This window comes from Otolemur garnettii, unplaced genomic scaffold (assembly GCF_000181295.1).
Source record: "Otolemur garnettii isolate 467f Iridium unplaced genomic scaffold, OtoGar3 scaffold00011, whole genome shotgun sequence".
NCBI lineage: Eukaryota > Metazoa > Chordata > Mammalia > Primates > Galagidae > Otolemur > Otolemur garnettii.
Genome location: NW_003852406.1, coordinates 16,271,309 through 16,283,321, shown reverse-complemented (window position 1 = coordinate 16,283,321; position 12,013 = coordinate 16,271,309). Strand labels below are relative to the sequence as shown.

The following is a 12,013-nucleotide window of genomic DNA, read 5'->3' as shown; positions in this document are numbered from 1 at the left end:
CCATCATTGTTGTTTGGCGGGCCTGGGCTGAATTCGAACCCACCACCTTAGGTATATGTGGCTGGTGCCTTAGCCATTTGAGCCACAGGCGCCGAGCCTCTGGTGCATATTCTAAGCAAGTTGCCCAAAGTTGTATATTCGAGGTTCTGACCAGCCCGTTTGTACCAGCATAGGTGTCATGCTCACTCCTATGAGGTGGCCCTGGCACACTTACCCCTTTGCACACCCTTGGGCAAAAACATGGGAGTTTAGAGTATCCCCTGTATCCAACAGGTAAAACAGGAGTCCTTTTCTTTATATAGAACTTTTGAATCGGTACTAATTATCTTATCTTCTTTTATTTTTAAAGATAAAACAGAGGCCAGGCTCTGTGGCTCACGCCTGTAATCCTAGCACTCTGGGAGGCTGAGGCAGGTGGGTAGCTTGAGCTCATGAGTTCAAGACCAGCCTGAGCAAAAGTGAGACCCCCATCTCTACTAAACATAGAAAAACTGAGGCAGGAGGATTGCTTGGGCCCATGAATTGGGGATAGCTGTGAGCTGTGATGCCACACTCTACCCAGGGTGACATCTTGAGACTCTGTCTCAGGAAAAAAAAAAGACAAAACAGAAAGAATTTCAAAAGCAGAGGAACCTTAATCTAAGAAGAATGGGAGGTGGCAGATACTTTAACTTGTCCTGGCTCGCTGGCTGGCTGATTGAGGGGGGAGTTAGTGACTGCAGAGACCCCAGATGGTATGACTCTTCCCAGTCCCAGGCCTGGTAAATAGGGGAGGAGGACAGAGAGCCAGAGGCTGAAAGTTGGTCGCTGGAGAGGTAGACTCTGAAAGGGAAACTGGGATCTCTCTGCTGCATGTTCTTCTCCTGCCCTTAGTGACACCAGCAACAGACTGTGACCAGCACTGCCAGTGTCATTTGATTTGGTGGCCTCAGCTTGACCACATCCTTTGGGTAGGGGTCTGCCCTGAGTGCCGTAGGCACAAAGATAAGCAAGACACAATCCCTGCCTTGGTTGCAGGAGCTCCAGCCTGGCAGTGGGGCAGCCACATGCATGGTAACAGGCAGAGATGGATGAATCTGGAGTCTGGGTGGGCAGAGAAACTGACAGGTCTGGGGCAGGAGGCTCAAGAAGGAAGTAGAAGTAGTTACGTGAGCAATTTGTTTATTATTCCTTCTCAGTCTTGTCTCTCCCCCACTCATCCATTAAGGACATGAACTAATAGAACTGGAAGAGATTTCCTGTTTTCTGGTTCTCTACCTGCAACAGAGTGAGCAGGCCCCATATACCTCACAGCCTGGGGTGCCTTGGATGACTCTTGCTTCCCCATTCATTCTTTTTTTTTTTTTTTTGAGACAGAGCCTCAAGCTGTCCCCCTGGGTAGAGTGCCGTGGCATTACAGCTCACAGCAACCTCCAACTCCTGGGCTCAAGCGAGTCTCCTGCCTCCGCCTCCCAAGTAGCTGGGACCACAGGCGCCCGCCACAACGCCCGGCTATTTTTTGGTTGCAGCCGTCATTGTTGTTTGGCGGGTCCGGGCTGGGGATTCGAACCCGCCACCTTAGGTGTACGTGGCTGGCGCCTTAGCTGGTTGAGCTATGGGCGCCGAGCCTCCCCATTCATTCTTAATAAGCACTTTGACCAAAGTGCTTATTGGTCAAAATGTGGGTAAGAGGCTGCAGAGGCCTCAGGCCTGTGGAATGGCCAGGATTTGTGGTCTAGAGATGCAGTGAGCTTGAAGGGTTTACAAGTCCTTTCTTCTAGGCCTCTCGTTTAACCATCAAGGAATATGAGGCTCAGAGAAGGGACTGGTCTTTCCTGGGGCCATTCCTAGAACAGCTGGAGCTAGGTGACCACTCAGCTTCTGCAGGGACAGCCCTGTCCTTCTCTCCTTCTTGCCTTTTCTTCACTTAATGTATTATTGAGGACTTATTCTGTGCCAGGCCCTGTCCAAGGCAGTGGTAAGCAAAACAGATGCATTCCTGTCCTCTTACAGTTCATGTTCTATCAGTGGGGAAAGGCACTGAACAGGTGAACACAAAAGGATAAGTCATCATAAGGTGCATTACTGGCTATGGAAGGAGAAAGAAGGATGCTCTACCAGAGAATAAGGGGAGATGTAGTTCAGGTGGTGATCAGAGACAACTGCTCTGAGGAAGGGACTGAGGGGCCAAGGTGTAGGCAAAGGCAATAGCAGTTGGACAGGCCCCAAGTAGGGAAGAGAGAGCCTGGGGCCTGAGGAGTGGGCAGGAGGCCAGTGTGGCAAGCAGTGCTGGATGAGACGGAGGATGCAGATGGCAGTCAGATCCAGTTGGCAAATTCCCTGCCAACACGGAGTAGTGGAGAGGTTTGGCCTTTGGAGATAAGGTCTGAATCCTCTTCCTAGTTATGCAATCTTAAGACAACTTATTCAATTCTCTGAGCCCCTCAGTTTCTTACCTGTAAGTTAGGAGTAATAGTAGGACCCACCTCATGGCTGTGAGGATGAAATGAGGTGCTGAGTTAAAGGTGTTCCTCACAGAGCTGGGCGCAGGGTCAGTGTTCAATGAACAAGAGCTTCTGGCTTTCCCCCGATGATGGATTAAGGATTTCAAGTAAGTTTGGGGTGTCAAAGCCCCACTTCCCTCCTCCAGAGCCCCCTAGGAGGAAAGTATAAGACTGTAGGAAGAACATCAGGGGCCCCCTTATGATTTCTGGGGGGGGGCTGTGTGTAAACCGCCTTCCTTTGCTCTTGGTGGGCAGCGTGGGGTAGATTCAGGCTGTCTCATGATTTGGGCTATTTTTTAAGTCCTTACTGTGCAAAATGAAAGTGAATGACAGTCTGTTCCGTATAACAGTGGGTGTAGCTCATAGACATAATGTTGAGCAAAGGAAGTCAGATTCAAAAGAGTCCATACTGTGTAATTCCACCTGTGTGATAATCAGAACTGGCAAAATGAATCCACGGTGCTGGGAGTCTCAAAGGTTGTTATCCTTGGGGGACTAGTGACTGGAAGGGGACACAAACAGGATTTCTGCGTATAGGTATCATTCTGTTTTGTGATCTGGTATTTGTTTCATGGATGTGTTCATTTCATGAATATTTATATCAAGACATAACATGTATGCACATTTTCCTGTTTTTATATTATTCCTTAACTAAAATGTTATATTAATAAATAACCTTTAACTCCCTGCCCTGGCCTGGTCCCCAAAGCACGTTTTTGATTCCTTTGGAGGCATTGTTTGTCCTTATCCTACGGGGAAGAGAACATCTGTAAGAAAAGCTTGGAATTGGAACAGGGTGCCACGGCTGCGGCATCTTGTGTTTGGCTGGGATCTCACCTGGCCCTGGTGGGCTCTGGAGGTGGGAAGTGGGGCTTTGAGGGCTTTGAGGCCCTGCACATTTCCCAGAAACAGCTTGGGATGCTGTTTTGGGGAGTGGTTGGAGAAACACTGACTTGTAGATTTCGGCTTCTCCCAACCGTGGCCCTCCTCCCACCTGCAGGGCAGAGCAGAGGAATATTAGAACAGGGTTCCTAAAGAGAAACCCATCCATCCAGACTTCATTCTACAAAGGAGGCTAACAGCAGAGGTGAGAAGTGGCTTGTCCAAGGTCATGCAGTGAGCAGTGATACAACCAGGGCAGGGACTGTAATCTGACACCTACCCTGGGACTTTGGCCACCACATTATGAGGATCCACAAAATTCTTCCTTCCTTTAACTTGAGTGCTTCTGGGAGTGGGAGAGACTGTAAGGTAGGGTAGGGTAAAGGTCAGAGTTAGGAGGGTAAGCATTTGGGAAGGAGTGATGTTCCGCAAGGGAGGGGCGCTGATAGATAAGCCCAGTGACGGTTCCATGGACCTCCACATAGACATACACTTCTGTATGTGTGAGATTATAAAGTAACAATGTACATAGCATGTAATGATTAATGATTCCATTTTTCCTATACTTCGATTACTTATTATATTAACAAAATCATAGGCCCGGCGCCTATAGCTCAACCGGCTAAGGCGCCAGCCACGTACACCTAAGGTGGCGGGTTCGAATCCCCAGCCCAGACCCGCCAAACAACAATGATGGCTGCAACCAAAAAATAGCCGGGCATTGTGGCGGGTGCCTGTGGTCCCAGCTACTTGGGAGGCAGAGGCAGGAGACTCACTTGAGCCCAGGAGTTGGAGGTTGCTGTGAGCTGTAATGCCACGGCACTCTGCCCAGGGGGATAGCTTGAGGCTCTGTCTCAAAAAAAAAAAAAAATCATAAAACATTACTGTTGAATTGGATTTCAATAAGAATTTGATTCAGATCTCCCCCTTTATAGATGAGGAAAGTGAAGCCTGGAGAGATGTGATTTGTTCAGGGTCATACAGCAAGTGACACAGGGGGTAGAGCTCAAAGGCAGAACCATCTTAATGACACTGTGCTGGTTTGCACCAACAAACAGTCAAAAGTTGTCTATGGATCTTACCTGCATTATCCCACACGTCCCTGCATGCCCCTTCCCCTCTGCCCTGGTGAGACAGCAGCCATAATTGCCACCACTTGTAGGAGGCTCATGTATGCAAGGCACCCTGCTAGACACCTAACCTGCAGATTCTCCTAGTATAGGGGCAAGAGCCTTGGCTAGGGAAGGTGGCACTGCACCCAATCCTCAGCCTTCCTCAACACAGCCAAGGAATTCCCTGGGGCAGCCACAAAGGTAGGGACGCCAGCAAGACTAACGTCTCCTGTTGGGGTTATCTGTGGTTCAGATCTTCCACCATGTGCTCAGTGTAACTGGTGCAATTCTTTGGGGAGACAAATAATAGCTTCCAGGAAATGTGTGGAGTTCAAATTTACTCAGTCTGGGTTCAGTAACCCAGTCCAGCCACTAAACACTATAGAAAACAAAAATAGATGTTCATATTTACCTGTTTCAGTCTTTGGGGAAAGAGTTTCTGAGATGAACTCTGAAGCAAAGGGGCTTTTGCTACATTTATTTATTTATTTATTTTGAGACAGAGCCTCAAGTTGTTGCCCTGGGTAGAGTGCCGTGGCATCAGAGCTCACGGCAACCTCCAGCTCCTGGGCTTAAGCGATTCTCTTGCCTCTGCCTCCCAAGTAGCTGGGACTACAGGTGTCCGCCACAATGCCTGGCTATTTTTTGGTTATAGTTGTCATTGTTGTTTGGCGGGCCCGGGCTGGATTCGAACCCACCAGCTCTGGTATAGGGGGCTGGTGCCTTAGCTGCTTGAGCTATAGGTGCCGTGCCTGCTACCTCTTTTTAAGTTAAAAAGAATTTCTCATTATAAAAGTAATGCTTGGCAAATGTCATAAAGTTATAAAGAGTATAAAGTGAAAAGTATTTCTCCTGCAATCCTAGTACTTTGGGAGGCCAAGGCTGCTTCAACACTGGCCTGGGCAACATAGAGAAACCCTGTCTCTCCAAAAAAAAAAAAAAAAAAAGAATTAGCCACATGTTGTAGTATGCACCTATAGTCCCTGCTACTCCAGAGGCTGAGGCAGGAGTTTGAGCTCTGGAACTTGAGATTACAGTGAGCTGTAATTGTGCAAGTACACTCCTGCCTGGGCAACAGAGTAAGACCCTGCTCCTTAAAAAGAAAAGAAAATTATTCCTGCTATTGGGGTGTAGCTAAAAAAAATAAAAAGCAGAACTCCTTCTGCTCTGCCTCCAAGTCTCATGCCCCACAGGTAGACTTTCATGATCATTTTCTACTGCTTCTTTTCTGTGTAACAAAGCAAAAGTGCATGTGGACCTGCATGGAGTCATACGCCATAACAGTCTGCCACTTGCTTTTTTTTCACTTAATGAAATCTCTTGAGTATGATTTTACAACAGTACATATAGGTCTATGAGATTTACTTTGGAGGAAGATTTTCTTTTAATAAAAAAAATTGAGAAGACAGTTTAAGCAATAAAAGACCAGCCGCCTTAACCTAGCAGCTGTTTTTATTTCTGAGTTCTACCTTCTCATCTTTCGAGGGGTATTTCTCACACCCACAGAGCCCCCCTCTTTGTGTCTGCTGTGGCACCCCATGAGGAGATTAGGTCTATCTCGCATTTGTTTGCACTGGGCTGTTAGCTCTTTGAAGACAGGTCCACAGCTGTTTTCCTATTTTGAGCATGACTACAGCACCGAGACAGAGGTCAGAGGTCCCCCAAACTTCTGTGGCTTATCTTTGCTCTTCTCATTCTCTCACTCTTAGAAAAATTATACTCTTTCTTCAAGGTCCAGATCAAATGCTGTCTCCCTGACAAAGCCTGCCATAACCCACTCCATCCCATGCCACTCCCTTCTATCGGAGCTAATTACCTCTTATTCTGGACCCCCAGCTCTAATTATTCCTCATGTTACACAAAGGGTTTACCTGGTCATCTTCCCTGGACTGAAGGGTCCTATAGGCTGGGCTCCTGTGTACTTCAGCTTTTATTCTTTCATCTCTCCTGCCATGGTGTCCAGGGCAGGCCTTTTATACTTGATAAATGCTTAACACCCACAGTTAATTGCAGGGTTATCTGGAAGTTAGAGCTAAGGAAGAAGACCTCAGCCATGGCCCCAGTTCCTACAGGCCGTGGAATCTGTGAATGTCCAGAATTCCTCATGTACAAAATTAGAAACTAAACACAAAAATTACTTCCATTTACTGGACATGTGTTATTATATTTACTTCTGATAATACCCTGTGAATTAGTTATTATTGCCATCTTAAGACGAAGAAACTCAGTCTCCAAAATTTTGGGTAACTGGCTTAAGAAATACAGACCTGGCCAGGCACATTGGCTCATGCCTGTAATCCTAGCAGCCTGGGAGGCTGAGGCAGGTGGATAGCTTGAGTTCACAAGTTCAAGACCAGCCTGAGCAAAAGTAAGACCCCCGTCTCTACTAAAAATAGAAAATGAGTCAAGAGGATCACTTGAGCCCAAGAGTTGGGAGTTGTTGTAAACTATGATGCCACGGCACTCTATCCAGGGTGACAGCTTGAGAGACTGTGTCTCAAAAAAAAAAGAAAGAAAGAAAACCTGCCTTGTTAAGGAGAAGCTAAGAGGGAAATTCTACTCTGTGTGACACAGCAAATCTCAGAGAAAGTCAGAAATAAAAGCCAGAACTTCTCTGGGCAAAGCCTTGTTCACCACCCTGGCCTAGGATTGTAGCGCCTCTCTGATCACACACATGCTTTTGTTTCCTGCTGCCCGGAAAGTGAAGACAACTGGTATATGTTAAGAATCTCCTACCCTGGTGGTGCCCATAGCTTAGTGGGTAAGGGCGCCAACCACATAACACTCAGGTAGGCGGGTTTGTATCCTGCCTGGGCCTACTAAACAACAACAACAACAACAACAACAACTGCAACAACAACAACAACAACTGCAACAACAACAACAAAATAGCCGGTCATTTTGGCGGGCGCCTGTAGTCCCAGCTTGGGAAGCTGAGGCAAGAGAATCGCCTAAGCCCAAGAGTTTGAGGTTGCTGTGAGCTGTGATGCTACAGCACTCTATCCAGAGCGACATGGTGAGACTCTGTCTCAAAAAAAAAAAAAAAAATCTACTGCCCTCCTGTCAGTGTCTGTGCTGGGTACTTCCCATCCTTCTAGAACAACTTGACCTGGATGACCACATTTCCATTTCACAGGTGAGGAAATTCAGGCTTAGAAGTTGAATAACATATTCATGGCCACACAGGATTCCGTCCTAGGTCTGTTGGGTACAACACCCATACTCTGTTATGCTCATTTCATAATTAAATCGAAATTGACCCAAGAGATTCCTCAGAGGTCATCTGTTCTAGTAGAGGCCCAGGGCTCAGGGTAGTTAGGGAGTCAGGGGAGGCAGGCATGGTTAAGGGACTTGCTATGGATCAGAGTATTTGTCAGTAAAGGAGGCTGATGGGGAGGACAGGATATGGGGCCGCAGTAGGACCAAACCAGACCACACTTCCTTGGTGTGATTCTATCCTACAGCCTCAATGGGTTCTTGTAACTGTGGGCCTTATAGCTAGAAGACTCTCATCCAGCTCAGGGTTGCAGAGTGACCAGAAACAAAAGAGGTGGGTGAGGGAAGCTAGTGGCAGCCCCCTCAACCTTGAGGGGCTAGAAAGTGGTATTTTTCATCAACTCTGCTCTCGCCGACACCACCAGACTTCAGAAAGTGGGGGGTGTGGGCTGGCTCCATAGCCCTTCTGGCCTGTGGAACCAATGAAAGGGCAACTTCCTGAAGGGCGGAGGGAACTGTGAGTCAGTCAAATGCAAAATGAGTCAGGACAGAGTGGCCTCTTGTCGCGTAGCACAGACAAGCTTGGTTAGTGGTGAAGAAGCCATCTGGGCCACATCTGCACCCTAGACAAGCTGGTGGTTTCCAAAAGGTTAGCAAGTGTGTGTGAAAAAACTCATGAGTAAATTCACATCTGTACTCTAGGTCACTGTCACAGTCCACAAGAAATAGCCTCAGGTACTCTTTGTGTTGGGCACCATGATAGGTAGAGGAGACTTAGAGATCAGCTCTTGCTCCATAAGAGCTTAAGGCTCAGTTGAGGGACAGGGGTATTCTTGCCAAAAGTAAATAAAATGGTAAGATGGATGAGGCTACGTGCTAGTGGGGGGACCCCAAAAATGTGTGGCGGGAGTTCAGAGGAAACCATCACCCCTGGTGGGATAGCTCCTGAGGTCTAATGCAGGAGATAGTCTGGTAACCATCTCCAGGTAAGGGCTCTCCCAGGACTGAGGAGCAGAGGGCTGGAGCTTGGGCAAGAGGGCATGTGAAGAGGGTGAAGGGATGGCTGCTAGGGGGACAGACTGCAGAGGGCCCTGGATGACAGAAGCCATGGATGAGAAAGGAAAGGCGCTTTCATCACCGATTGCTGGGAAAACAAAGCACAAAGACACTCAAACAAAGTGGTTGCATTGCACACCCTTTGATTCGAAGCTCAGCACACAGTGCAAATCATTTGCCCTAAAGGGTTGGTCTTAGCGAGCTCAATTTGCATTATGAAAACTGTAAGAGCTGAAGCGGGGTACTTATGTGGGGGGGGGGCACTTTAGGCCATTCTGTACCTATTTCTACTGGGTGTATTTTCATTATTATATTTATTGTCAATGTGTAAATTTTGTGTTTTTTAAAATTTTAATTTATATCTTTCCACTATCCACAGTTCATATACTTAAAATTTTTTTGTTTTTAAATAATTTTAATTCATTGAAAAGTTGTTACAACAGAACTCCCATTTACCCTTGCCCCAGATATGCCAATTTTTGACATTTTGCTTCCTCTCTTCCTCTCTTCCTTTTTCCCTCTCCTTTTCTTCCTCTTCTCCTATTCTCTTTCTCTGCCTCTTCTTGCCTCCTGTTCTCTTTTCTAACTTTTTTTCCCCCTGTCTCTCAGATTCTCAGATTAGGCCATCCATCCATCCATCCATCCATCCTCCCATCCATCCTTGTTTCCAAACCATTTGAGAGTAGTTTTCAGGCATTATGCCTCTTTATCCCTTAATACTTCACTGTGTATTTCCTAAGGACCTGGATATTCTCTTTCATAACCACAGTACAGTTAGCAAATTCAGGATATTTAATGCTGATAGAATATTTTTATCTAAACTATAATTTTTTCTTTTGTGACTAAGTCTTACTTTGTTACCCTCAGTAGAGTGCTATGGTGTCATAGCTCAAAGCAACATCAAACTCTTGGGCTCGAGTGATCCTCTTGCCTCAGTTTCCCGAGTAGCTGGGACTACAGGTGTGTGCCACCATACCTGGCTAACTTTTTTTATTTTTTGTAGAGACAGAGTCTGGTTATGTTGCCCAGGTTGGTCTCAAACTCATGGCCACAAGTGATCCTCCTGCCACAGCCTCCCAGTAGCTGGGATTATGGGTGTGTGCAACCATACTGGCTCTTTAGTCTCCTTTAATCCAGAACAGTTCCTCAGCCTTTCGTTGACTTTTCTGACACTGACATTTTTGAAAAATACTGGCCTTTAGAAAAATAAATACATATACTTTAGTTAAGTTTGTGATAATCTCCTGTAATCCTAGCACTCTGGGAGGCTGAGGTGGGTGGGTCACTTGAGCTCATGGGTTCTAGACCAGCCTGAGCAAGGGCAAGACCCTATCTCTACTAAAGTAGAAAAATGAGCCAGAAATCGTGGTGGGTGCTTGTAGTCCCAGCTACTTGGGAGCTGAGGCAAGAGGACTTCTTGAGCTCAAGAGTCTGAGGTTGCTGTTAGCTACACTAATACCAGGGCACTGAGTCTGTCTCAAAACAAAAAGCCTTCATGATGTTCTATCATGAAGACTTTCTCAGTTTACTTAACTTTCCCCTATTATTTCTTACTACTAAAAATAATAGCGTTTCTGTGAACATATGTCTTTAATTTCCTCTCTGTATTATTTCTATTGGGTATATTCCCTGAGGCCACAGCGTCAGGTCAAAGGTTCTGGCTGACTTGCTTAATGGTTGAAACTAGAAATACTGAACCAGTTCACAGTGTCATTAGCATGTACTTATTTCCTTGTGGCTTTGCCAAACTCTACTTTCATTGTTCTTGTGTGTTCTTGGTAGCTTCTGAGTTTTGTGATGATCCATTATTTTTGCTACAAGGGAACAAAGTGGTGGAAGTCTTCTGTATTTTTCCCTTAACTTCAAACCTTATTCTCTCTTCTCCTTTACTTTCTTTAAGGGTGTTTATATTTTATTTACATGTCATTACATTTTCATGGGTAATTTGAAGTTCCAACAGCATACCAGCTAGGCCAGGCAAATACAGTAGTTCCCATTTTATAGGTGATGGAGATGAGACTCAGACAATCTACCAGGCCCAGTCCAGTCAGGACTAGACGCAGAGCTCTTCCCTATAGATTGATGGTGTTGCCTTCTTCCCCACAGGAGTAGAAAGGATATATGGTCCTCAAGGGACCCCAGAACTCCAGCCAAGGGGTCTGTTGCTTTGTCTCTGCTTTTGTAAAAAAATTATTATTAATATTATTTTTAAGACATAGTCTCACTATGTTGCCAACCCTAAACTCTTGGGCTTAACCAATTCTCTTGCCTCAACCTCCCAAGTAGCCAGGACTACAGGAGCCCACCACCATGCCTGGCTATTTTTTTTCTTGTTGCAGTTGTCATTGTTGTTTGGGAGGCCTGGGCTGGGTTCGAACCTGCCAGCCCCAGTGTATGTGGATGATGCCCTAGCTGTTGAGTTACAGGTGCCAAGCCTGTCTCTGCTTTTAAAAGCTGGCAGAAAGCTTCTGTTAGGAAGCTTTCTGAGAGAGTGCAATTGGCAGAGGGGGTACTTGGGATGGAGGGTACTTTTGAGAGGGCAAAGAGAAGAGCTTTGTTCCCCTTCTTTCTAGGGAAACAAAGTGAGGGTTCAGAGGTAACCATGACCTCTGTACTAAATGTACTAAAGCTTCCCCAGGGCTCTAGCATTGCAAATGGGAGGTTGTGTGAAACCTAGAAGCTTCCAGTACCTTTCACAGAAGTGACAGCCACGACTTTAGAGTTTTCTGGAGATTGCCCCCAGCCCATGAACTTTAACCTGCAAAGGCTTCTACATTGTCTAGCCCGGGGGATGGAAAACTACAGTGCTATACCAAAATCTGGTCCACCATCTGTGTGAATGGCCCTGGAGCTAAGAATGGGTTTTATAGATGAAAAATTCCAATCAATTTGATAATAGGGAACACTAACTTTGGACCCCAGTTAAGCAAAAAGTTATTTATCCTTCATTTTAAGTTTCCATTCTTTTCACTGGAACACCTGTATTACAAAAAACAGTTGAGGCTCGGCACCTGTGGCTCAAGTGGCTAAGACACCAGCCACATACACCTAAGGTGGCAGGTTCAAATCCAGCCTGGGCCCGCCAAGCAACAATGACAGCTGCAACCAAAAAACAGCCAGGCGTTGTGGCGGGTGCCTGTGGTCCCAACTACTTGGGAGGCAGAGGTAAGAGATTCACTTGAGCCCAGGAGTTGGAGGTTGCTGTGAGCTGTGATGCCATAGCACTCTACCCAGGGGGACAGCTTGAGGCTCCGTCTCAAAAAA

General features: G+C 46.4%; 1 protein-coding gene across 3 annotated transcripts in view; it reads left to right on the top strand.

Annotated features, from left to right (window-relative positions):
- Window positions 1-12,013, top strand: part of DAPK2 (death associated protein kinase 2) — a 140,555-nt gene that overhangs the window by 8,057 nt on the left and 120,485 nt on the right. The window lies entirely within an intron of this gene.